Source organism: Muscardinus avellanarius (genome assembly GCF_963383645.1).
Source record: "Muscardinus avellanarius genome assembly, chromosome: 14".
Taxonomy (NCBI): domain Eukaryota; kingdom Metazoa; phylum Chordata; class Mammalia; order Rodentia; family Gliridae; genus Muscardinus; species Muscardinus avellanarius.
In genome coordinates this window covers 38,561,274-38,588,702 of record NC_137800.1, presented here as the reverse complement: position 1 = coordinate 38,588,702, position 27,429 = coordinate 38,561,274, and the positions used below count along the sequence as shown (strand labels likewise).

Sequence of the window (27,429 nt, the reverse complement as noted above, 5' to 3'; positions counted from 1 at the left end):
ATTTCCTGGTTGCATTTGTTTGTTTGTTTGAATAGTTGTCATAAAGGGAATTGCTTTTTTGAGTTGTCACATGGTTCACTACTGATATTCAGAAATGTTATTTATTTTGTATGTTGATTTTGTATTCCATAACTTTACATTGCTTTACATTCAAACAGGTTTTTTTTTCTCCCTATAACCTTTAGAGATTTTAATGTATTAGTTGTATCAAATGAAATCAAGAAAAATCCATCTTTCTTCTTTCTGATTCGGGTGACATTTTCTCTGTCTTGCCGAACTGCTATGGCTGGCACTTCAATAACTATTGAAGAGTAGTGATGGAACAAGGGTCTTGTCTTGTTTTAGATCTGGTGGTAAAGCTCTCCACCTTCCTCATTCAGTGTGACAGTGTTTCTGTCCATATTATGTTAAGGTATGTTTTTGGTTTGTTTAAAGATTTTACCAATAAGGAATGCTGAACTTTGTCACATGCTTCATCTGCAGCTATTTAAATAATCATGTAGGTTTTGCACTTTATTCTGCTCATGTGATCTATCATGATTCTTGATTCATATAAGTTAAACTTCTTTTGCAATTCTCTGAAAAATATGCTTAGTGACTCTTTGATTTTTTGAGGTTTTGATATCCATTTCATCAGAGATTTTGCCAGTAGTGTGCTGTTGTTGTTGTCATACATTATTTGACTTGGTATCAAGTTATTGCAGGACTTGGAGAACGAGAGTTTTTTTATTTTTAATTTTTAAATTTTTTTTTATTTTTATGTGGATCATATTGAAAGTGGCATACATTTAGGATGTGCTTGGTGCCCTGCCCCCCCCCACTTCTTCTTCCCCCCTCCCAACAATGAGTGTCCAGGTTGACCATGCTATAGTTATACTTTTACACATATTCGAATGTAGCATCTCCATTAATCAACCTCAGTCTTCTTCCTCTCCTACCCTTCCATTATAGCTTTGGTGAGGTTCCCCTCCATTATCTGGAATCCCTCTAGTATTCCTAGTACTCCCTAGTTTGGGCACATTAGTGAAAACATATGTCCCTTCTCTTTCTGTGCTTGGCTGATCTCACTAAACATAATATTTATTTTTCAGGCCTTTCCATCTTGCTAATGACATGATTTTGTTCTTTTTTAATGCTGAGTAGAATTCCATTGTGTGTATTTCCCATAATTTTGTTATCCATTCATCTGTTGATGGAGATCTAGGTTGGTTCCATATTTCGGCTATTACAAACTGTGCTGCTATGATCATGGGTATGCATATGTTAACATAGTTCTCTGATTTCAAGCCGTTTGGAAAGATACCCAGGAGTGGGATAGCTGGGTCATATGTTGCATCTATTCCCAGTTTTCTAAGGAATCTCCACACTGATCTCCACAGCAGCTGAACTAGTTTGCACTCCCACAAACAGTGTAAAAGAGTTTCTCTATCCCCACATCCTTACCAGCATTTGTTGTTATTTGATTTCTTTATGTTTGCCACTCTGACTGGGGTTAGATGGAATCTCAGTGTAGTTTTGATTTGCATCTCCCTGATGGCCAGTGATGAAGAACATCTTTTCATGTATCTATTAGCTCTTTGTATCTCTTCTTTTGTGAAGTGTCTATTTAGTTCATTTGCCCATTTCTTGATTGGGTTGTTTGTTTTGCTAGTATAGAGCCTTTTGAGCTCTTTGTATATTCTAGATATTAGCCCCCTATCAGAATGGTGACTGGTAAAGATCCTTTCCCATTCTGTAGGCTTCCTCTTTAGGTTATTGATAATTTCCTTTGATGAGAAGAAACTTTTTAGTTTGATGTTATCCCACTTGTTTATTCTTGCTTTAATTTCCTGAGCTTTGGAGGTTTTGTTGAGAAAGTTACTGCCTGTACCAATATGTTGTAGTGTTGAACCTATGTTCTCCTCAACTAACTTCATAGTCTCAGGTCTAATTTCTAAGTCTTTGATCCATCTCGAGTTGATTCCTGTGTTTGGTGAGATAGAGGGGTTTAGATTCATCTTTTTACAAATGGTTAGCCAGTTCTCCCAGCACCACTTGTTGAAAAGGCTGTCTTTTCTCCAGCGTATGTCTTTGGCCCCTTTGTCAAAGATTAATTGACTAAAGGTGTGTGGGTTTGTTTCTGTATCTTCTATTCTAATCCACTGGTCAGTATATCTGTTTTTGTGCCAGTACCATGCTGTTTTTACTACTATTGCTCTATAGTATAGTTTGAAGTCTGGTATTGTAATGCCTCCTGCATGTTTCTTATTATTGAGAATTGCTTTGGCTATTCTAGGTCTTTTCTTTCTCCATATGAAGTTCATGATTGATTTTTCTAGGTCTCTGAAGAATGTCACTGGTATTTTAATGGGAATTGCATTGAACCTATAGATCAGTTTTGGCAGAATGGCCATTTTGATGATATTTATTCTGCCTATCCATGAGCACGGGAGATCTTTCCATCTTCCAAGGTCTTCTTCAATTTCTTTTTTTAATGTTTTATAGTTTTTGTTGTAGAGGTCTTTTACATCTTTGGTTAGGTTTATTCCTAAGTATTTTATTGAAATACACACAATGTAACTCTATTCAGCCATAAAGAAGAACAAAATTATATCATTTGCAAGAAGATGGAAATCCCTGGAGAACATTATGTTAAGTGAGATCAGCCAAGCACAGAAGGAGAAGATACATATGTTTCCTCTAATATGCCCAAACTAGGAAACTCAAGGGATACCAGTGGGACTCCAGATATTGGAGGGGAAATACTAGCTAAGTTTGAATGGTAAGATCAGAGAGGAGGAAGGCCGATCTTGATTTATGAGGGTCTACACCTGAACATGTGTAAAATTATGAATAAGACATGTTTAACCTGGACATCCATTGGTGGGAGGGGGGAAGGGAAAATGGGGGTGGGGGGAAGAGGGCACCAAATATATTTTAAATGTATACTATTTATGTTCAATAAAAAATTGTTAAAAATATAAAAAATAAAATTATACATGGTCATTTAAAAAATGATAATTGGTTAAGCAAGATAAAGAAATTGTATCTTTATAAAACTTCTGTATCCAAAATCTTGTAATTTATTTTCAAGTTTCTCCACTGCATTTATTCCTTAATGCAGTGCTTAAATCTGTCCTATCGTTCTATCTTTGTAATGATAAATGGCTTGAGCTTACAGCAAAAAAAAGAGTTTGAGCTATTCTTTTCTAACATAGCTAAGATCAGGAACTTGTGGCTACATCTCACTCTGTTACAATTGTGGCATTTATTGTTTTTTTTTTTTTAGTTAATCTCTGAGTATTTCTCTAGTGTTTGAAAGATATAACTTCTTTTGGCTTCTGTTTATGGTGGAAGATTTTTATTTTTCTGTCCATTTTGAGAGTTAGTTTTTCTGGTAGAAAATTTTTGGCTTCAGGTTGTTTTCTTCCAGAGTTTGGAATATGTTACTCCAGGCCCTTCTGGCTTTCATGACTTGATTTCGGAAGTCTAGATTGATTCCAATTGGTGCGTCTCTGAATGTCACTTGGTCTTTTGCTTTTGTTGCCTTTAAGATTATTTTCTTGGCCTCTGTGTTAGTCAGTTTGACCGTTATATGTTAGTATGTATGGCCATGCCAGTGAACATTTTCTCTCTTGTCTAAAGGGCATTCTATATGTTTTCTATATCTATTGAACCAACCTCTTTTTCTATCATTGGGATTTTTTTAATATTACTTCTTTAAAAAGATTGTTGATCTCTTTGGTTTCACCTTCTATTCCCTCTTTTATGCCTGCTATTTTTAAGTTAACTCTTTTAAAATGGGCCCATATCTCTTCAATGTTCAATTCATGGTGTCGATTTTTTTTCTAAATTATACACTATGTTTATTTTTGGAGTGATCATCGTCTAAGCCAAGATTCTATTTTCTATGTGGTCTACTCTATTATTTATGGTTTGTATTGAGACATTCACTTCATGATTGCATCCTTCACTTCCTTCAGAGATTCTTTCTGATTTCTGTTCAAGGTGTCAGTTTATTTGTTTCTGTTCTTCTATTTCTTTCAGGCTATCTCTAAATTTTTCTTAGAAATCCTGTATTATTTCTACTATTAAAGTTCTGATTTGTGCTTCTGGAGATCTCTGCAATTCTGTGTTGTTGGTGGGTTCTGTCATTGTGGAGTTGTGAGAGCTCATTGATTCTTTTTTTATTTATCCTCATGATTTTATCTTTGTAGCTTTTAATAGCTTTTAATAGCTTTCTCTCATTCAGTAGGTATCAGCTAGTATGTACAAGAGCAAATTTTGTTTTATTCAGTGGTGAATGTTGAGTGAGGAGGAAGATTCTGAAATAGTAATTGCAAGAATAGCATAAAGTAGTAGGTATAATTAAGTAGAATAAATGTTTGAGTGTGGTAAGGTAATTTATAGTAGAGATTAGAGGTCATGTATATATAGGAGATGTTACAGTTTGAATGGTGGGGGTTCTTTTTCTTATTCAATTAGAGTTGGTTGAATAGAAAAATTAAAACTAACAGGCAGCTCAGTGCATCTTTAATAATTATTTATTACAAAATTAGGAAATAGATCAGTAGGACATAGAGAAGAGAAGGAAAAAGCAGCATGCTGGCCTGCATGCTGGAGAGCCCAAAAATGGAACTCCGGCCACTTTTGGGGACCCCAACCTTTAAATAGATTTTGTATTGGTATCTTTCTCATCAGTGTTACCAAGGCAATGGGCTAGTTACTTATTCCTTAGTCAGGTAGTGCCTCTCCGGACAGTGCACTTCCCAAGTGCAAGGGTCAAGAATCTACCTAGCCCTTGTCTATGTACTGGGCAGTATTAGTTGCTCATCAACTAGGGTGCTTTGAAGCCATTCACAAAGTTTACCTTTCATATGCCCAGGCCAGATCACAGAGGAGAGGAGGTAAACAGAGGCACCGGTTGCCTCTATTGTACTTAGGGCTAAAGGCTTCCGTTGACTCTAAGGCCTTTACTATAGGTTAAAAAATCATTAGAATGAAAGGCAAAGACAGAGAGGAACTCTGTATTGTAATAGCTGCAGCCCCCTCCCTGCCTGAGTGCCTGCACAGCACCTAGACTCTGACTATATTTTATACTTTGGAAATTATTAGAGCAATTTTCCAGTACTGGCACATTAATACATTTTGATGACTCTTCCCAATACTGGTACAGGAGAAGTCTAATAACCAGTGCAGAGTATTTATTTATTTATTTATTTATTTATTTATTTATTTATTTATTGGTGATACTGGTGTTCCTGGAAGCCCTTCTACCTCCAGGTTACACTCCCAGACCTATTTTTATAGTTTTATTTGGAAACAGGGTCTCTTAAGGCAGTGCGGCTGCCTTCAAACCAGCGCGATCCTCCTGTCTCCGCCTCCCAAATGTGGGGATTACAAGCGTGCACCACCACACCTGGCCAGTGCAGAGTATTTAGGTATAGTGACATGAAGTAGATTTAATACAAGACAAATAAAAGAAAAAAAAAGTAAGAAACAAGATAGTAGATGAGAAAGAGGGGAGAAACTCGAAAAAGGAATGAGGAAAAAAGAACACACAGCCAAAAAAAAAAAAAAAATCAACAAAATGAAACAACCCTACAAATATATGAATACTGAGCAGATTTAGCCTTTATAGTCCTCCTGAGTCTGCATGGTTTCTTACAGCCATTTAAGTTCACTTTCTACATTAGATTCTTGAGCATGTTTCAAGCACTTCTTCTTTGCTCTGAAACTTATAGTAATGATGTTAGTTTGTTACCTCACTTTTTGATCTTCAGTGATTGGGACCCTGGCTTGGTGTCTCTCTCAGCTTGTACAGGAGCCAAGTACCGCAAGTTCCTCTCCTCCTGTGAGCTTGGGTTTCTAAGCTCTCAAAAAGTGCTCATCTCAGTCTACACAGACAACCAGTATCACTGGGGCTGTCTGCCAATCCATGCCTCTGTCGTGTCCATAAGCAGACTCCATCCCAAACTTTACCAGGGTGAACTGCAAAGTTACCACAAAGTCTCAGTCTATTTTTTTTTATCTCTTGCTGCACAAGTCACTACAGCCATGCTGGGTGGTCTCCATGGGGACAGCAAGTTGACTTATGATATTATTGAGCACCACTCTAGATCTCTTGAGGATGAGGTGGGCACAGCTGCCACTACAGCAGGTCTAGTAAGCATCCAGGCAGTGGTGTGTCTGTGTAGAATGGGAGGAGGAGCCAAACACAGTTCTGATAAACAGCAGCTGTTTACTTTGCTTCAGAATGATGGGGTGTTTGTTTGTTTGCTTGTTTTACTAGGGGTCTCTGGAGGCATGTGCCAACAGTCTCAGGATGGTGAGGCAAAATTTTGACACCCCGGGCCCCAAAGCAATAGCTCTTGGAGGCAGGCAGTGTAGTTTTCTGCCTTCTTTGTTTCTATTGTCTTTCAATTCTCAGTGCTCTTCAGTTTTATATATATATTTTAATCTCTCGAAAAGATGCTGTTTTCCTGGTGATAGAGATGGAGGGTGAGCAGGACTGGGATGTGCTGCTTTCCTCTATGTCCATCTTCTGGAAGTCTGTATTGCAATTATTTGTTTTTGCATTTTTTTTCCTTTTATGAATTTTGGGTATGTTTTTCACTACAATGAGAATGTTAGATTATTAGAGATAAGTTTTGTTTTTGACTTAGTTGTTTATCATTATTAGTATTTTTTCTTTGTTTTTTATTTATTTATTTTATTGGTGCACTGTATTCATACATCATAGTGGGATACAAACTTTTGTAGATATACATGCACACATTGCCCAGTCAGCCCCCACCTGATCCCCACCCCATTCCCTCCCCATCTCTCCTTCCCATGCTTGGCTTAGTGGTTGACATCTAGTATTATAGCAATTTATCCAAAATTAAAAATGATAATATCACATAACAGTTTCATTTGTCTGATACCAAGCTTTTGATGACTTAAAGATAACATTTCAATATTTCTTTTTGCTTTCTTTCTTACCAGAGAATATTTTTTTTCTATTTTTTTAGGTGAAACTATCATATATTTATATATTTTTCAGAAAAAAATCTATCCTAATATGGAATATGGATTCTAGATACCCAAAACGATCTTGAAAAAGAACAGCGCTAGAAGATATATATTTTCTGATTTCAAACCATATAAAGCTACAATAATTGAAACAGTGTAGTACTGTTCTAAAGGCAGATATATAAACCATTGGAGTTAAATACAAGCCTAGAGCTAAATTCTTCCCTATATTATCAAGTTATTTTTGACAAGGTTTCCATGAACATTTGGTGGTGGAAATAATAATCTTTTAACTAAATATTGTTGAAAAATAATAATTACATGGAAAAGAATAAAATTGGACCCTTACCTAATCCCATATACAAATATTAACTCAAAATAGATAAAAGACCTAAATATAAATCTTAAGACTATAAACTTTTAGAAGAAAATCTGGGTCATAAAACCTCACAACATTGAAATTGGCAGTGATTTCTTGGATATGATTTCAATGGCACAGGCAACAGAAGAGTATACAAACTCCCTAAAAAATAAAAAATATTGTATATCCAAAGACAATGTAAACAGAGTTAAAAGTTACTGATAGAATGGAATAAAATATTTCCAAATGCTATATCTGAAGGTATATTAATATTCCAACTAGGAATCCTAAAAATTAACAACAATAAAGGCAAACAATACAATTTAGAGATAGGTAAAAGACTAACATAAATAATGAATCTCCACAGATAACCAATCTTAGTTGTCTGTTGGATAGAAAATCGTGTTTCTGTGGTTCTGGTGTGTGTTACCTATTTCTTCTTTGTAGTTAATCTCTTTGAGTATTTTCTCTAGTGCTGGTTTTGAAGACATAAATTCCTTCAGTTTTTGTTTGTCGTGGAAGCTTCTTATTTTTCCATCTAATTTGATAGAAAGTTTTGCTGGGTAGGAAATTTTTGGCTGGAAGTTGTTTTCTTTCAGAGTTTGGAATATGTTACTCCAAGCCCTTCTGGCTCTCATGACTTGGTTTGGGAAGTCTGGAGTGATTCTAATTGGTTTGCCTCTGAATGTCACTTGGTCCTTTGTTTTTGTTGCCTTTAAGATTCTCTGCTTGGCTTCCACATTGGTCATTTTGACAATTATGTGGCGTGGGGATCCTCTTCTCCGATCCTGTCTAAAGGGAGTTCTATAAGTTTCCTGGATCTGTGTATCAACCTCTTGGTCTATGTTTGGAAACTTTTCTGCTATTACTTCCTTGAAGAGATTGTTGATCCCTTTGGTATCACTTTCTTTTCCCTCCTTTATTCCAATTATTCTTAGGTTAGCTCTCTTAAAATGGGCCCATATTTCTTCAATGTCAGATTCCTGCTGTCGGATATTTTTTTCTAGATTAGAAAGTATGCGTTCATTTTTGGAATGATCATCTTCTAAGAGCGAGATTCTGTTCTTCATGTGGTCTAATCGGTTGTTTGTGCTTTGAATTGAGGCCTTTACTTCATTAATTGCATCCTTTATCTCTTGTTGGCTCTCTCTGAGTTCTTTTCGAAGCACCTCTATTATTTCTACAGTTATTTTCCTGATTTGATCATCTGGAAATCTCTGATTTTCTGTTTTATCGGGTTCTGATGTTGTGGGGTTGTGGGCATTCATTGCTCCATTGTTATTCCTCTTTCCCATGATTTCGGAAGTTTGTGCCTTCTCTGGGTTCTTCCCTTGGGTCACTATGACTTCACTTAAGGTGCTCTGGATCTCGAGTCTGTAGTATCTTAGACTCCACTACTCCTTTTCTGGGTAGTATCACAGAGTCTCCGACCCAGGGAGTCGATAGAGGCTGCTTTAAACTATGGGGGGTGCCAGGTTGCACGTACTCCTATGGTGTGATATCTCTGCCACTGCCACTCCCACACTGGGTCAAGTCCCAGGAAGTACAGTACTGGGATTTCTCTTCTGTGGCCCGCAATTTGACTCACTGTTCTTGAGTTCGCAGATGTAGCTGTATTGGACTCGTTGAATTCGCTGCTGCTGCCGCCAGTGGCAATATGGCGCCGCTGCCATGCCCTCGGCCGTGAGGCTGGCTTATTTCTGCTTGGTTTTGAATTCTACTCTGAGTTCTTGCAGCATGTGCTGAGCTCAGCCACTGGGAGCTTTAGATGTTCCCTGCGCTGAAAAATCCCGCCTGGCTGTTCCGCAGCGGCTCACCTCGGCTTGCTGTAGCCGTCTGGTAAATTCGCCGCTGCCGCTGGCAGTATGGCGCTGCTGCCGCGTCCTCGGGCATGAGGCCGGTGTATCTCCTTTGTGGCTCTAAGCTCTGTTCTCAGTCAGCTTTCTCTCTGGAGCCTGGTGATTTTTTTGTTTCTCTGGTGATGGTGTTTTCTGGCTATGAAAGGCGCTGATTTTGTGTTAATGGAGATTGGTTGTTAGCGGGGCTCTTAAGCCCCACTTTTCTCGGTTGCCATCTTCCCGGAAGTAGTATTTTTTCTTTGTGATTAGCAAAAGTGTTACAGTGAGACTGTTATGGGGGCCCTGTTTGGCTCCAAAACTGTAACAGTGAGATGTAGTCATGGGTTCTTGTTTTTATCTATGTGTAGAAAACATTAGCCAGAACTCTGTAAGCTTAATCAATTTTACTATTACAAAGATGGAAAGGTAGAAACAGATATTAAAGCCCTAAACTCCAAAAGGGAGGGTGTAGGTGAGTGACTTGAAAATAAGTCACTGAAGTTTTTGGATACAGAACAGTTTTATGGATACATGGTCTTTCATCTTGTTCTACCAATAATCTTCTTGAAATGGGGGTTTCTTCTGAGCCCCCCAAGATGAAAGGGGGGTTTCCTGAGAAGAAACCTGGTGTTTCATTAAAGATGAAATGGAGTTTCTTAAAAAGAAACTCTGTATTTCCTTACAGGGTTCTTGTCTACGGTGAGCGAAGAATGACACCCGCAGACCTCAGGAAGGGGAGTAAAAGGTATATTGGAAGCATCAGGGAATGAGGAAAGATGGCTGAACACCCCAAAGGGGCGGTCGGAAGTCTTGGGGTCCAGCAGCTGCCTTCAGGACAATACTTGAGAGTACCCCAAGCTGAATTGCCTTCAGTTGCAGGCTGCTTTTTTCCAGAGTCCACACGATCTGCCAGAAGGAAATAGGGAAAAGTGGCAGAACACCTCTCAGGCTTTCGGGTCTCTGATGTCCAGTAGCTGCCTTTAGGTCACTACCCGAGTGTTGCCTGAGCCAAGTGCCATCAGTTGCAAACTACTTTCTCCCAGAGTCCACACGATCTGCCAGAAAAGAGGTGCAGGTCACTCATAGGGGCTCTGGTCAGCCTTGATGTCCAGCAGAGGCCTTCAGGTCACTACCCAAGAGTAGCCTGAGCCATGTGCCCTCAGTTGCACTCTGTCTTCTTTCAGGGCTAACACAACCTGCAAGAGAGAGAACAGCTCCCCAAAAGGGGAGGGGGTCCTGAGAGGAAAAAACCCAATTTGCTGGCCAGCTAGGGCCTTTGCCCGATGTTTGCAAGTCCTCTTTTTGGTTAGGGTGAGTTTGGGATTCCAGGAATTCTGGGAGGCAGCTCTCAGAATTTGCATAGGGTATTTGCAAGTCCTTTGAAGAGTCTCCTTTCTGGAGTGCCAGACTTGCTCAGTGATGGCTCCTGGGTTTGTTGATTAGTAAACAGATGGCTTTGTGAAGCTTTGGTCCTTCTTATCTCTGAGCCTTTGGAATTTCAGATCTTCATCACCCCTCAGGAAACTCAGGAAATTAACTTTTTCTACAGAGGCCTTTTCCCTATCTGCCTATTTCCTTTCTTTTTTTTTTCTTTCTTTTTTTTTTTTTTTTTTGTGGGTATGGGGATGGAACCCAGAGGCATTCAAGCTCTGAGCTACACCCCCTGCCCTATTTTTTTTTAATTCTTTTTTTTTTTTTTTTTTTTTGGTACTGGGGTTCCTGGAAGCCCTTCTACCTCTGGGCTATACTACCAGACCTATTTTTATATTTTTATTTGGAAACAGGGTCTCCTAAGCCAGCGCGCGGCTGGCTTCGAACCTGCGCGATCCTCCTGTCTCTGCCTCCCAAGCGCGGGGATTACAAGCGTGGGCCACCACGCCCGGCTGCCTATTTCCTTTCTATCTCCTCATTCTGACCTAGGTGTAAGTCTGTCCATTAACTCCACGAAGGCCCTTTTTATGATTATGGGGATTATGACTATGGGGATTTCTTGCTCGGCAAAAAAAAAAAAAAAAAAAAAAAAAAGCCACAAAAAATAAAACCTTCTTTCCTTCCTTACTGCAGGTTTAAGCCTAGATTTCTTTGTTAGGACCAGAATGATTAACAAAGTCAGGAGTCACATGGTATTTTCTCTCCTTTGACAGAGGTCTGTACCCTACTCCCACACTCCACACTCTCTTTCTGCACTGGGGAAATTCTTAACTTTGCTGCTAGATGTCATTTATTATGTCAATCTGTTTTTAGAATATGAAGGCCTTAGGTCCCAACTCTTCTATCTAGTTGCTAATTACTTTTAGTGAGAAGACTCTGCATTATAACAGCTGCCTGAGTGCCTGGCAGTAACCAGGCCCTGACTGCCCTGACTGCTTTTTATATTTTGAAACCAATTTTTGATACATTAGTACCAAATTCATTTTCTGATACATTAATACCAAAGTCATTTTTCAGTACCAGTACAAGGAGGTTTAAAATGGATATCTTATCAGTATAACAAGTTATTTTAAACTGAGAATATCTTTTCTTGTAAAAATAATAAATAGGGGCTAGAATGTAGCTCAATGGCAAAATGCTTCTGGGTCAAACCCTCAGTTCCAAAAGACAAAAAAGAAAGAAAGAAACCTCTGAAATAAAATAAGCTAAGGACAAAAATAAATAAATAAATAAATAAATAAATAAATAAATAAATACTCTACTATTCATTCATTCATTCCTCCCCCATGTTACAGTGGTACAGCAAAACTCTACCGTGTGAAATGTAGCCATGGGTTCTTGTTCTTAGCTATCTTGGAAAAGAATAGCCACACTCTTTTTGTTTGTTTGTTTGTTTGTTTGTTTGTTTTTGCTGTAAGCTTAAGCAATTTTATTATTACAAAGGCAGAAAAGAGGAATGTATATTAGATTAAAGTCCTACACCCAAAGGGGAGATTATAAGGGGGTAACTTGAAAATAAGTTACTGAACTTTTTGGATACAGAGCAGTTTTTATAAAGGTACATTATCCTTTATCTTGCTCAATTTGTTGCCTTTATGAAAGAGACCACAGAGAATGTTCTTTCCCTTTCCATCATGTGAGAACACAGTAGGGAGTTGCTGCCTGGGATCAATAATCTTCTGACCTGTCTAGATCAACCCCTTCTCAGGGCAAGTCTTTTGATATGGAGATTCACTATCTTAGATCTTGTCTGACCCAAAGTCTTCTTCCTATAGGTGTAAGCTCCAATCTTTAGGAGCCTAAAGTGTCTTTTTTTGATTAGAAGTCAGGGATTTTTTGAAGGCTTGTGGTGTTATTTACTATGTAAACTTGTCTTTAAAATGCAAAGGCCCAGGGCTGCCTCTATTGCTCTCCTTGATGGGGGTGAACTCTGCAGGGTTTCTTTTCTGTCTGAGTGCCTGCTGGCACCCAAGCTCTGACTAATATCCAAGCTATTTTCAAATACATTTTAAATCCATTTCCCAATACTAGCACATTAGTACCAAAGCTATTTTCAAATACATGTTCAAGCCATTTCCCAATACCAGCATACCCTGCACTTAGAGTTTGGGGTGTCACAATTTCCATCTTTCTTACTGCCTACCTCTTAATACATTATTATTGATATTCATCTATTTATTTGTTTTGTCTTTCAAAATTTTTTCTAAACTATATGTGGTTTCCATACCATAGTTACTATGCTGGAGTTTGCTAAATTATTAGGATAATTCTTCCATCATCTTGTTTTTATACTTTTAGGTGGTTCTAATTGCATGTTGGTATCCTTTTCTTTCAGTATAAATAATTCTCTTCAGCATTTCTTATGTATTTGACTGTAATAATTTTTGTCAGTGTTTGATTGGCTAGAAATGTTTTTATCTGCTCTTTATTTTTCCAAGATAGCCATGCTGAGTACTGCAGTTTTCAATAACAATTTTTCCAATAGCACAACGAATGTATCATTCCACTTCACTTTGGCTGTAAGGCATCTGATATGTCAGTTTTCAGGCATGTTGGAACACACTTTTGATGTCTATTTCTCTTTTCTTGCTGCTTCCTGTATTATTTTTATTCTTTGACCATTGAGACTTTGATATAATTTGTCATAGAATGGGCTTATATAAAAAGACTTTGATTGGTTAATTTTGACATCCCTCTACCCGAATAACTGAATTTTCTCTGGTTTTGAAAGTTCTCTGTTTTCTTTCCTTGAAGAAACATTCTATACATTTTCAGTTGACTAATCCCTCTTAGACACAAATGAACCATACATCTCACAGATCTTTTAGATTCTTTGAGGCTCCTCACTTTTTTTCTGTCCCTACCCCCATCAGACTATACTCTTCTGCTTAATCATTTCTGTTATCGAAGCCCACTATTTTTCTTTGTATGTTGCCTATCAAAAATTTTACCTCCAGGGTTGTGAGTGTATTTTACTTTATACTTTAATATCTTTTAATTTTTGTTCTAAAAATGTTCTAAGTGGGTTTTTTTTTAATTTTTTTCACTACTGAGGATGGAACCCAGTGGCATTCTACCTTTGAACTACACCCCTAACCCTATTTTTTCATTCTTTATTTTTTAAACTGGGTCTCACTGCATTGCAAAGGGCTCACTAAGTAGCTGAGGCTGTCCACAAACCGTGATTCTCCTGCCTCAGCCTCTCAAATGCTGGGATTACAAGCGTGTGCCACAACTGGCTCCAAATCGTTTCCTTCTTCAAATTCTTTCTTTCTTTCTTTCTTTCTTTCTTTCTTTCTTTCTTTCTTTCTTTCTTTCTTTTCTTTCTTTCTTTCTTTCTTTCTTTCTTTCTTTCTTTCTTTCTTTCTTTCTTTCTCTTTTTTGTGGTACTGGGGACTGAATCCAGGGCATTATTTTGAGCTACACCCCTAGCCCTATATTTTATTCTTTATTTTGAAATAGTATCTCACTTAGTTGCGGAGGGCCTCACTAGGTACCTGAGGCCAGCCTCAAACCTGTGATTCTTCTGTGTCAGTCTCCCAATTACTAGGATTACAAGCATGCACCGCTATGTGTGACTTTGGCTTTGTTTAAGTATATCAGATGTTCTTTTAAAAATTGTCTTGAATTCCAGACTTCACAACCATTTATTTTTGTTTCTTTTTATCAACTACTGGCACTTTGTTTTGTCTACTACATAGGCCTTCTTCTCTTGACTATTAGTATATCTTGTAGATTTCCAGTTCTATCTATCTACCAACATATTTGGTTTTTATTATACTTTATATTCTGAGCGTGGTGAGTCTTGTGTTTAAGGAGAAATGTCTTTATATCTATTTGGGGAATTTTGAATAAGCTGAATATTAGGTTTTGGTTTATCTTAGAGAACACCAGACCAGAGAAATATAAGTAAAAGAGAACTAGAGTAAGATTTACCACAGACCCAGCTCAATTCATGTTTGACTTATCAATAAGTTCCTCAGGATGTTCTTCTAAAAGTATAAGAAAAATTTCTGTGAATATTTCTGGAGATACCATGGTTGGTTTATACACATCTTTCTGAAGAGAATAAAGTAGTTTTAAACACACCAACAGGAAAAATAGCCTATCATTAGGAAATTTTAAAAAGGAGGAAAGGTAGACATAGAAATAAAAGTAAAAGAATAGTAGAACAAGTAAAAGATAGTGGAACAAGAACACACACACACACACGCAAACACACACACAATACTAATGGTTAGTACATGGTAAAACAAAAAATGTGCAAAATATAAAAAATGTGCAGTACCTTCATGGAATACAAATAAATATCAAATGTAAATTTTGTTACTGTTTTCGAGAGAAGATGTTACAGTTTTGGACTGTGACTGTTACCATTTGGGGTAACTGTCCCCAGGGACATTTGTTAGACCCCTGGGAATAATTCCAAAAAATACCCACAAAAAAGATAATAAAGCATGGGTTCTTGTGCTGAGTTAAAGATAAATATGCAATAGCCTGGACTCTTGCTGAGTGTTTAAAGGAGTTTATTAAAAAGATAGAAACATAGAAGATAGTTATAGCCTTATGTTACCCAGGGGTAACATGAGGGGCTGCTTTGAATGAAATTAACAAAGTACAAAACACAAAAGAGACTTTTTATACATGACATCCTCCATCTTGTTTGATGTAATTCTGATGTAGTAAAAGTCCCTGTAAAGTTCCTCTTCTTACTTTTTAGCCAAGGTGTCTCCTTTCATGAAGGCTGACCCCCTCCTCCCATCCTAGCTAGATTTTCCAATTATGTAAACCTGTCTTTAGAATGAGGAAGTCCTAGTTCCCCTCTCCTATTGACTTGCTATTCGAATAGTTGCCTACTTCTTGGCAGAAACCAAATCCTTTCACAGATCTGCCCCTCACCCAATTTTTGAAATATATTTATTAATAGTCGGAGCTTTCTCAAATCTTCCTATGCCATTCCCAATGCTGGTACAAATTTTAGAAAAAAATGATGTTAGAACTAAAAATATTATGGAAATGTTCATGCACACACATGTATTTAGAGAATGATATAATGACCCATATGTCCTTCATCTAGGTTTGGTAATTATCAACCTATGGCCAACTATCAATCTCTTGTACCCCCACAGTGTGATGGCCTCACCAAAATTAAAGGGCAATTTGGGCACACAGTATGGAGGCATGTCCTGAGCCTAACACTAATCCATTTGACTCCTACCCTGCTCTTCTCCTCCTGCAGGGTGGTGGGCTCAGAACTTAGCAACTTCTATTTCTTTTTTTTCTTTTTTTTTTTTTTTTGGTGGTACTGGGGTTCCTGGAAGCCCTTCTACCTCTGGGCTACACTCCCAGACCTATTTTTACATTTTCATTTTTGGAAACAGGGTCTCCTAAGCCAGCGCGCGAGGCTGGCTTCGAACCTGCGCGATCCTCCTGTCTCCGCCTCCCAAGCGCGGGGATTACAAGCGTGCGCCACCACGCCCGGCGAGCAACTTCTATATCTGCCCTTCTCTTTATTTTTCTTTTAGTTCTGCTGCTCCCATAGACTTATTCCAGCTTAGTCATAATCTTAAAGATCAGTGCTGGGCACAACCAAGTAAGAGAGAGAGGGGACAGACCAACAGTATCTCCTGCCAAACCTCTGTTGCCTTCACTAAGAGCCAGGATGACTGTGGGAGTGATCGTGATCTACCCGCAAGGAAAAAATAAATAAAAATACAACTACACTCAAGAAGGCTACCTGTCTAATCTGTTCTACTTTTTTCTTTTACTACTGAGTTTTTGTGTGTTGATTTTCAAAAGGAGGTAAAAGAGAACAAAATGTTCAGACTTCAGGTATGAAAGAACCAATAAGTATAATTTCAGAAAATAAACTCAATCCTCACTGACATTTTCAATGTGTCGATATTTGGTGTCCTGACTGTAGAAATGTTACTGTGTACTACCAGAGGCAAATAAAAGAAAATCCTGCCGGGTGTGGTGGCACATGCTTGTAATCCCCGTGCTATGAAGAAACTTTTTTTTTTTTTGCAATACAGGGGATGGAACCTGGGACGTTATAACTCCAATCTACACTCCCAGCCCTATTTTTTAATTATTTGTTTTGAAACAGGGTCTCACTGAGTTGCAAAGGGCCTCACTAAGTAGCTGAGGCTGTCTGTGAACCACAATCCTCCTGTCTCAGCCTCCCAAATGCTGGGATTATAAGCAAGTGCCATCAAATCAGGCTCCACTATTTGTAATTTCTTTAATCAGTATTTTCTAGTTATTACTGTAGAGATCTAGAGACTTTTTGGTAAAATTTATGTCCAGGTTGCTTTTGTTTGTTTTTGTTTGTTTCTTCATAGCAGTGAAAACCAACTGTACTGAGAACAGTATTTTTGGTGACCAAAAATTTTCCTATAGCACATTCAGTGTTATTCTACTCTATCTTGGCTGTAAGATTTCTGCTACAAAGTCAATTTCCAGGCATGGTAACACACTTATGCTCTCTACTTCTCTTGTCTTATTGCTATCAGTATTATTATTTTTCTTGTCCACCTGGACAGAGTTTATAATATACTATGGGATGGTCTATTTTGCACTGACACACCCTACAAGTGATTCAAGAGTCAATATCCTGCACAGAGCCTACAATAGTGGGGAAATCAAATGCCCACCTCTGGCTCACTTTTTCTAGTGTAGAAATGGGGAATAGAGTGATGTGTACTTTATACTAACAGGTATTTGAAGAGAAAGGGGATTGTGATCATAGAAAACTATTCTCTACACCATGGTTCCACTTGTTTTTCCTGTCTAAAGGGGCATCACATCATCACATCTTACTCTCTGGTGTCCTTGGTATATGTTAAAGTAATTTTATGTGTGAATAATGGCTAATAATGGCTCAAGTAGATGCTTCTACCTAAAATAACCCTGAAAGATGCTATTCTACCATTTTGCTAAACCTGTTTTCAGTTCCATTGCTGATTTTTAAGATTTGAGGAATATTGTTGAAGTTTGCTGATATTACTGAAATTTCACAATTTTCTAAAACTCACATTATATTTTAGACACAATACATAGGAAAAGAGGGTCTTATTCAGGCAAATGTCCTGTTTTTCTGTAAAATGTCTACCTGATTTTGGATTCATATGTACTTGGAGGCTAGAGACCTGGATAATAAAAATTCATGCCCATGAACTGTCAGAGATGAGCATATGGAGTCACATGGACTCCCAGTAGAAATTCTAGCATTCACAAACATGAACAATGTAAACAAAGGAGTATTAGTTAAAGATTCACTGTCAACTCACTTACCTTTAACCTAGATCAGCACTTGCTTGACTTATCAATCAGTTTCTCTGACTTTATTTCCAATAGTAGAAATAAGAAAAAATACTATGGATCTCCCTGGAGATTACATGGCTGTTTTATATACAATTACCTGTATAGAATAAAATATTTTTATATATACCAAGAATGAAAATTACTTAGTGTTAAGAAATTCTTAAAAGAAGAAAAGGACACAGAAGTAAAAAGTTAAAGAAGTATCAAGATGATCCAGATAATGAAACAAGAGTATACAATGAAATGACTACAATAAACATATGGTAAAATCGGAGAAAATGTAGAAAAACAGAAAAATGTATAGAATATCCTCAGGGAATTCAAATAAGTGTCCAATACAAATTTATAACTAAAATATTTTAGAACTAAAAAATATTTATTACAAAATATTCAAATATGTACATGTATTTAGAAAATGGTAAAGGGAACTCATGTGTCTTTTATCTAGGTTCTATTTGCAACCTATAGCCAACTGTCACTCTTCTGTACCCTTACAGTGTGACTGATTACCAAAATTAAATAGCAATTTCAGTGCACTATATGGAGTCATACCTTGAGCCTAATGCAACTGCCTTTAACCCATACTCTACTCTTTTCCTTCAGCCCTTCAGCCAGGTAAACTCAAAACTTAACCACCCCATCTCTATCCTTTTTTTTTTTTTTAATATATACTAGGGGAGGAACCCAGAGGCTTTCTACCTTTGGGCTATACTCCCAGCCCTATTTTTATATTTTATTTGGAAACAGGGTCTCACTAAGTTGGTAAGAGCCTCACTAAGTAGCTGAGGCTGTCTTCAAACCTGTGCAATCCTCCTGTCTCAGCCTCCCAAGCACAGGGATTACAAGCATGCGCCACCACGCCCGGGTCTATCCTTCTTTTATATCTTAGTTCTGCTGCTCTGATAGATTGACTTGACCAGAAGACATACCTTTAAAGATCACTGCTGCATACAACCAGGTGAAAGTTGAAGACACACTCACAGCTTCTCCTGTCAACCCTCTTTTGCCTTAACTCAGAGCCCGCATGGCTGTGGGTGAATTCCAGATGCTTGTAAGGATCACTCTCCTGCAGCTCTGGCTGGAGGTCTGGCTCTCCCTTTGGAATGGCCCCAGACTGGGCATCCTCAATATGACAGGCTCCCTGAAGTAGTGATACCCTTCATGGTAACTGGTACTAGTAGAAGCATGAAGGCTCCAGGATGGCTCTCCTACAGCCTGCACTTTGGGGGCCAGAGACACATTACCCACATGAAGGCCAAAAACTTTTGGTGTCCAGAGACCTCTCTGTGTTCACCTACACAGAACAGGGTGCTCTGCTTGAAGACCACCCCTTTGTCCAAACAAACTGCTATTATCATGGGTATGTGGAAGGGGACCCAGAATCCCTGGTTTCTCTGAGCACATGTTTGGGAGGCCTTCAAGGAATACTACACATAAAGGACATTGCTTATGAAATCAAACCCAAAATCATTCTACCACATTTGAACATCTGGTTTACAAGATGGACAGTGAGGAGACACAATCCCCACCCTTGCGTTGTGCATTGACCGATGATGAAATAGCACGACAGTTGAAGCTTCAGAACAGTAAAAATTCCATTATGATGCAGAGTGGCTATGAAAGCTGGTGGAGTCAGACGGACTGTTGAACTGGGACTGGTGGTAGACCATAAACAATTTGTGCATAAGCAGAGTAATCTTTCATTTGTACAAGATGAACTGCTTGATATTATCAATGGAATGGATGAATTGTACGCTGACCTAGAATTTAATATTGTTTTAAGTGGATATGAGGTCTGGAATTAAAGAAACCTCATAAATGTAACTAACAATACATACGCTGTTGTGGCTGGATTTTGTGAATGGAAGAGGTCTAACTTTAATAACCTTTTTCATCATGATGCTGGACATCTTTTGGTAATGAAAGAATTTGGTGATCATCTGGGTCAATCCTATCTGGGATCAATATGTATCCCTGGTTATAACTGTGGAATCAAGAGTGCCATGGGTGATTTAGTGTCTGATATTGCATATCTTGTGAAACATGAGCTGAGTCATAATTTGGGCATGCCTCTGATTCAGCTGAATGTACATGTTTGGCAAGTAAATGCATAATGTATCAATTAAAAGTTACTGCCTCAAAATTCAGCAACTGTAGTTATTCTTCCTTGTGGGCCATTGCTGGGAAAGCTACCTGTTTTCTTGAATTTCCAAAGATAGAGAAAATCATCACAAAAATTCGCTGTGGGAATGCTGTGGTTGAAGAAGGAGAAGAGTGTGACTGTGGATCTTTACAATCATGTACTTCAGATCCTTGTTGTTCCTTAAACTGTCCTCTAAATGATGGGGCAACTTGTGCTTTTGGGCTTTGTTGCAAGAATTGCCAGTTCATGCCATCGGGGACAATGTATAGGGAAAAGCTCAATGAGTGTGATTTGCCAGAATGGTGCAATGGAACTTCGCAAGAGTGTCCAGCAGATGTGCATATTCAGGATGGCACCCCTTGCATGCATGGCGGGTACTGCTATGAAAGGAGATGTAATCAGCATTATAACCAGTGTCAGCAAATTTTTGGCAAAGATGCCAAGAGCACAAACTTGACTTGCTACATGCATATTAACACCCTGCCTGTGTGACCGCGTTGGTAATTGTGGGGTCAATAGTACTACATTAATGAAATGTAATACCACAGATATCCTCTGTGGGAGAATCCAGTGTCAGAATGTTACATAACTTCCCATTTTAGGAGATCATTCAACTGTGCATTGGACTCGGGTTAATGGTGCTACTTGCTGGGCTACTGACTACCATTTTGGGATAAACCTATCAGATATTGGTGTTGTGACAGATGGCACAGAATGTGGCTCAGGACTTGTGTGTGTCCAGGGTAAGTATGTCTCAAATGAAATTTGGGACAGCCCTTGCACATCAATTACCTACAATAGGAAAGGGGTTTGCAACAACAAGCATCACTGTCATTGGCTGTTTGACTGGGATCCACCCTTCTGTCTTTACAGTGGCCATAGAGATAGTGTTGATAGTGGTCCACCCACCTTAGAATATTGTGCCACCAAATCCCCTCATAAAACCTCCGGGGGGAAAAAACAGTAACTCCAACCATGCCTTTTTTTTTTTTTTTCATTCATTTTGAACTTTTGCTTTTGTGTTTGCTCCTTTTGTTTGGGAAGAGAAACAAAAAGGAAGAAAAGAAAGAGCCCAGTGTTCAAACAGCACCTGTGGCAGGAGATCCAATTGCTTCAGCTGCACATGGACCAACAGAGCCCAAACCTGCACCTGAACCGAAGCAATAAATCCCAGGGCTGCACCTCCGCACAAAGCATCCAAACCTAAGACAAAACCTCAAGTTTACAGGTGCCCAAATTTTAAACTTCACCGGAGACATCGAGCAAAATTTTACAATTTCAGAAGTTAATCTCAATCCTCAATAAAGTTGCTCATGTATTCAGTTTTAGTGTCCTGATGTGAAACTATTACTACAAGTGTGAAAAATGACTTAAAATCTCACAAATCACTGTTTCAGAATAAAAAACATTCACCATTTAACAAATGTAATACCTATAATATGCCTACTTTTCTTTATTACACTCAACTTTAATTATTTATTTGTTTAGTTATTTAGTATACTGGAAGTTCAACTGAGAGCCTCTCACAACTAGGCAAGCATTCTACCACTGACCTACACTAATGGTTTAGTTTGTATAGAATTGGTTTCTTTGTGTTTTATAAGCAAAAGCCCAGCACAAGGACTGCGTGTGTGTGTGTGTGTGTGTGTGTGTGTGTGTGTGTGTGTTAACCTAGTGTTTTAATTCCAAATAACCACCCTGTTTTTACTCTGCTTTGTTACATGGAAAAAGGGTATACACAAATCATACTTCTCTGCCAGTCTTCCCAACAGGTTTCTATGTATAGTAAGGCCAGTATGATCATCTCCAGCTACATTCTTTTGGCTGAATATTGCTTTTGTTTCTGAGATTCATTTTGTTTTTATTTGAATATTTTCTATTTTTGTGAAGAAGGAAATTAGAATTTTGTTATAGGATCAATTGAATCTGAAGATCTCTTTGGGTACCACAAATATTTTACTGACATTAATTCAATCTGTTAACATGATTCATGCATCTTCTTCCATTTCTCTGTATGAATATTATACATATATATTTATTGATGCATTATAATCTCACATCATAATGTAGCTCATGTGACAATGGCATATACACACACAGTACTTTAAGGTATTCACTATAGAGACTTTATACCTTTATAATAAATTTATTTCCATGATTCTTTTTGTTTGTTTGTTTGTTGTTTGCTCTGGTAACTGTCATAAATGGAACTGACTTTTGAGTTCTTTGTTACCTGGCTCATTACTGGTGTGCTCAAATGCTATTTAAGTTGGGTGTTGATCTTGTATCCTGCAACTTTACATTGCTTCTAAGTTCTATCAGGTTGTTTGTTTGTTTTGTCTGTACTCTTTAGGGGTTTTGATGTATTGTGTTGTACCAGCTGAAAGCAAGAAAAACCTGACTTTTTTCTTTCTGATTTGAGTGCCTTTTTTCTCTGTCTTGCCTAACTGCTGTAGCTAGAACTTCTCTAAGTGTTGAATAGGAGTGGTGGAACAAGCATCTTGTCTTACTTCAAGTCTTGTGGGAAAGCTTTCAGTCAACCTTTCCCCATTCAGTATGATGGTGGTTCTCTGTTTATCGCACATTTCCATATTATGTGATTGTGTGTTTTTTCTATGCCTAATTTGTTCAGAGTTTTTACCATGAAGAAATGCTGAACTTTGTCACATGCTTCTTCTGCAGCTATTTAAATAATCATGTAGGTTTTTTACTTCATTCTATTCATGTTATCTATCATGATTATTGATTTACATGTGTTAAACTTTTTGAGCAATCCTCTGAAAAATCACACTTGATTACAGTGAATGATTTTTTAATAGTACTGAGAATTGAACGTAGGGGCATTATACCTACAAGCTCTATACCCAAGCCCCTATCCTCTATTTTTATTTTGAAACAAGGTCAGTCACTAAGTTACTGAGGACCTCACTAAGTATCTGAGACTGGCCAAAAACCTGCAATCTTCCTCTCTCAGCCTCCCAAGTACTAAGATTAAAAGTGTGTCCCAACATGCCTGGCTTGTGAATTATTTTTTTATTGTGTTGTTGAATCATTACATTAGCAGGTTATTTTTAGAGTTTTATGTCTCTGTTAAGCAGAGGTATTGGCCAGTAGTATGTTTTTGTTGTTGTTGTTGTTGTTATGTGTTTGCCTTGGTACCAAGTTAATGCAGGCCTTGGAGAATGTATTTGGAAAAATTCCCTTTCCCTCCATTTTTTGAAATAGTTTTGAAAATATTGGTACCAGTTCTTCTTCAAATATTTTAGAGAATTCAGCAGTGAAGCTCTTAGGTCCTACCTGGCTTTTCTTCATTGTAAGACATTTTATTACTGCTTCAATCCTGTTCCTAATTAGTAGTCAATTACTACTCACTACTTCTAATATATTAAACTTTAGTACCTTATATATGTCCAGGAACATATGTGTTTCTCATAAGTTTCCTATTTGTTGATGTAAAATAGTTCTGTATATAGTTGCTAATGATCCCTAATATTTCTTTTTTCTTTTGTACTTTTGCTTTACTTTATTGTATGTTGAAAATTTAGGGAATACAAATATATAATGGAGGATGACTAAATTAACTAAATAGCCAGGCATGGGGGTGCATGCTTGTAATCCCAACATTTGGGAGGCTGAGACAGGAGGATTGAACACGTTTGAAGCCAGTCTCAGCTACTTAGTGAGGCCCTTTAAAACTCAGTGAGACCCTGTGTCAAAATAAAGAATTAAAAAAAAAAAAATGGGAGTGTCGCTCGGAGTTAGAATGCCCAGGATTCCATCCCCAGTACCACAAAAAAGTAAATAAATTAATTAATTAAAAAAAAACAAATTAACTAAATAACATATTTTTCAAACTATAATATAAAACTAATATATTTATCACCTCAAATGATTATCATTTTTGGCAAAATCTTTCTGTGTTAGAAAATATCACCATGCAAACTGCTTAAAAACTCTCTGGAACTTTCCTTGTTGACAAATTCACTTGCAGAGCAGAATGATAGTATTTTCCTCTCATTCACTTAAAATCTATTTTTGCCTGATTTTATATGTACAAATTATTTTCTCATTGATTAAAGTTGCAATTTGTGTGTGTGTTTGGTACTGGAAATTGAACTCAGGAGCATTCTACCTCCAAGCTACATTCTCAGCCCTATTTTATTCTTTGTTTTAAAACAGGGTCTAAGTTGTAGAAGGCCTCCCACGTTGCTGAAGCTGGCCATGAACATGCAATCCTCCTTGCTCAGCCTACCAAATACTGGGATTTCAAGTGTGTGTCACCACATCCAGCTTGAATTTTTTAATAACAGTTGGAGTGATCAAATGTGTATATCATGTACATAGAAAATTTTCTTGAATGCTTTTTACTATTTTACGTCTTAGACCTTTCTTTTTTTCTTTTCTTTTCTTTTCTTTGTGTGTGTGTGTGTTACTGGGGTTCCTGGAAACCCTTCTATCTCCGGGCTACACTCTCAGGCCTATTTTTATACTTTTTTTTTCTTCTATCTGGAAACAGGGTCTCTTAAACCAGCGCAACTGGCTTTGAACCTGCGTGATCCTCCTGTCTCCGACTCCCAAGCGCAGGGATTACAAGCGTGCGCCACCACTCCCGGCTAAGAACTTCATTTTTAAAAGAACATCATACGTTTTGAGGAAAAGATGCATATTTTGTTGTCAAGTGCTAAAGAAATTTTCATAATGTAGCTGCTTCTTTTAGATATGTTTGAATCTATGATTTTTAAAGCATAAAGCACATGAGCTTTTAGTAGAGCAAAATTCCATCATCTTTTGTTGTATATTTTGTCTTTTACCCATGTATCCCTGTTTATAAGATTATAAATAGACATAAATTAATTCTAGTACTTTCTCTTTCATAATAAAATATTGAAAGTCTGAAAATTTGCATCAAATATGAGTATAAAATGTATTTTATACTTCATAATAATTTATTTTCATCATTTTTCTGCTGATTTTAATATCATCTTTGTGATACATAAAATATTTATATATGTGCTAAGATGATCTCTTTTTTTTTGTATTGGGATTAAACTCAGGAGCATTCTACCTCTGAGCTAAACCTCCAGCCTTTTTAAAATTTTTATTTTAAACAGGTTCTTACTAAGTTGCTGAGGCTGTCCTCAAACCTGACATCCTCCTGTTTTAGCCTTCCAAGTACCTGAAACTATAGGCATATGCCACCATGCCTGGCCCCAGGTAATTTCTCTAATCTCTATTTTATCCTGTACATATACCTATATTTCCTGGCTAAATAGTATAGTTCAAAAGTAATTGATATGATTTTTGTTAAAAATCACATTATTCCCTTATTATTATTCCAATTTTCATTAATTTATTATCCTTTTCTTTATTGACTGAATATCTGACAACTAATTTGATCCTTATGCTAATAAAATTTTTTGCAAAATTTGAATTGGTTTAAATTGGATGGCATTATTAAAGAATATAAAATCATTGCAAATTTCTTTTTTAACATCTTCAGATTTTTAATATATATATTTAATTTACTATTTATTTATTTATTGGAATATATATCTTTTACTGCTTTTATATATGTATATATTATCTTTTCTATATGTATACATATAATTATATACATATATTTGTACATATATATTATGGTATATGATAAATATTATTTTATATATATAAAGCAGTAAAAATATATATGTACACATATATGTATACATATACACACATATATGTATATACGAATTATATATATAATATATATTATATATATCTTTATATATATGTATAAAAAATTATCAGAGACCCTGGAGGTGAAAAATTTGATAAACAACATGCAAAGTACAATAGTGGGCATCAATAACAGAATTGATCAAGCAGAAGAAATAGATTCCCATCAGCCCTCTGTGAGAATAAAACAAAAGTCCCAACAGGAGACCAGGCTTTCCCATTAGACCATCCCCTATGGGACAATAACAATACAAGGCATGATTGGGAAAAAAAACATTTTCTATACTGCATAATTGAGGGACTAAAAAGAGCTAAGATTAAACCCCTAAACTATGGCTTATTGGCTGCTACTCATAAGGTCTAAAGGAAGCCATGATAAAATTCACCAACCTGACTCCAGACTCTGTAGAAGGGGAGGCCATCCTCAGAGACAAACTCTTAACTCAGTCCTCACCTGATATAAAAAGAAAACTCCAGCCGGCCGTGCTGGGGCACGCTTGTAATCCCCAAGCATGGGAGGCAGAGACAGGAGACTCGCGCTGGTTTGAAGCCAGCCTCGCTGGTTTAAGAGACCCTGTTTCAAATTAAAAATATAAAAATAGGTCTGGGAGTGTAGTCTGGAGGTAGAATGGTTTCCAGGAGTCCCAGCACCACCAAATAAATAAATAAATAAATAAATAAATAAATAAATAACTTAAAAAACTGGTGTTGGAGTCAAACAAATTTAATATGAAATCACTATGCCAGACTGCTAATTCGGTTTATAATACTCAAGATTTAGCCTGCTCCTGGGGTGACCTCCTCTTCTCCCATTCTTAATTATGCCAGAGACTCCAACTCCTTTGTTAAAAACACTTGGTCAAATAGGATGGGAGATAATGAATCCTTATAATCACAATAAAGGCTTGCACCAGGGAGATAATGGGTGGGCCTACACCTGCATAGGTTCGGGGGGGGGGGAGGTAAAAAGACTATTGGTTAAACAGAAAACTTCAGTGTCTTACTTTCAAGGCACACCACTGCATCCCTCTCTGATGCAGTGCTTTATAGTTCTGTCCCTTCTTCCTTTTTAATAATAAAATTTGCTTAAGCTTGCAAAAAAAGAATTCTATAATCTTATAATCCATAATTTAGCTATTGTGAGTTGTGGTGTTATAAACATGAATATGAATAAATTACTATAATTTTTTCTGTGGTACTGGGGGTGAAATCCAGGGGATTTCCTACCTCCAGGCTATACTCCCAGACCTATTTTATACTTTATTTGGAAACAGAGTCTCACTAAGTTGCTGAGAGCCTCACTAAATAGCTGAGGCTGGCTTCGAACCTGTGAAATCCTCCTGTCTCAGCCTCCCAAGGGCTGGGATTATAAGCATGCGCCACCACGCCCGGCTTACTATAATATTTTGATTTCAGACACTTTGGAAAGATACCCAGGAGTGGTATAGCTGGAGATCCCTGGTGTTTTTGTGGCGTCATTTAAATTACTTGTTTTCAACCTTGACATTATTTTTTGAATCTTCATTTCTTATTTTTCCCCTGTTAGTATTTCTGGCTGTTATTACAAAACAAAACTATTTTATTGATCTTTTGTAATTTTTTAGATTCTATTGAATTTA

The 27,429-nt window shown here is 37.3% G+C and overlaps 1 pseudogene across 1 annotated transcript; it reads left to right on the top strand.

Moving 5' to 3' along the window:
- The first annotated feature begins 317 nt into the window (after window positions 1–317).
- On the top strand, window positions 318–21,059 carry LOC308273129 (disintegrin and metalloproteinase domain-containing protein 25-like; annotated as a pseudogene). Its single transcript has 4 exons — window positions 318–412; window positions 16,149–16,216; window positions 18,995–19,575; window positions 20,098–21,059. The product of its transcript is annotated as a disintegrin and metalloproteinase domain-containing protein 25-like (transcript).
- Window positions 21,060–27,429: the final 6,370 nt, after the last annotated feature.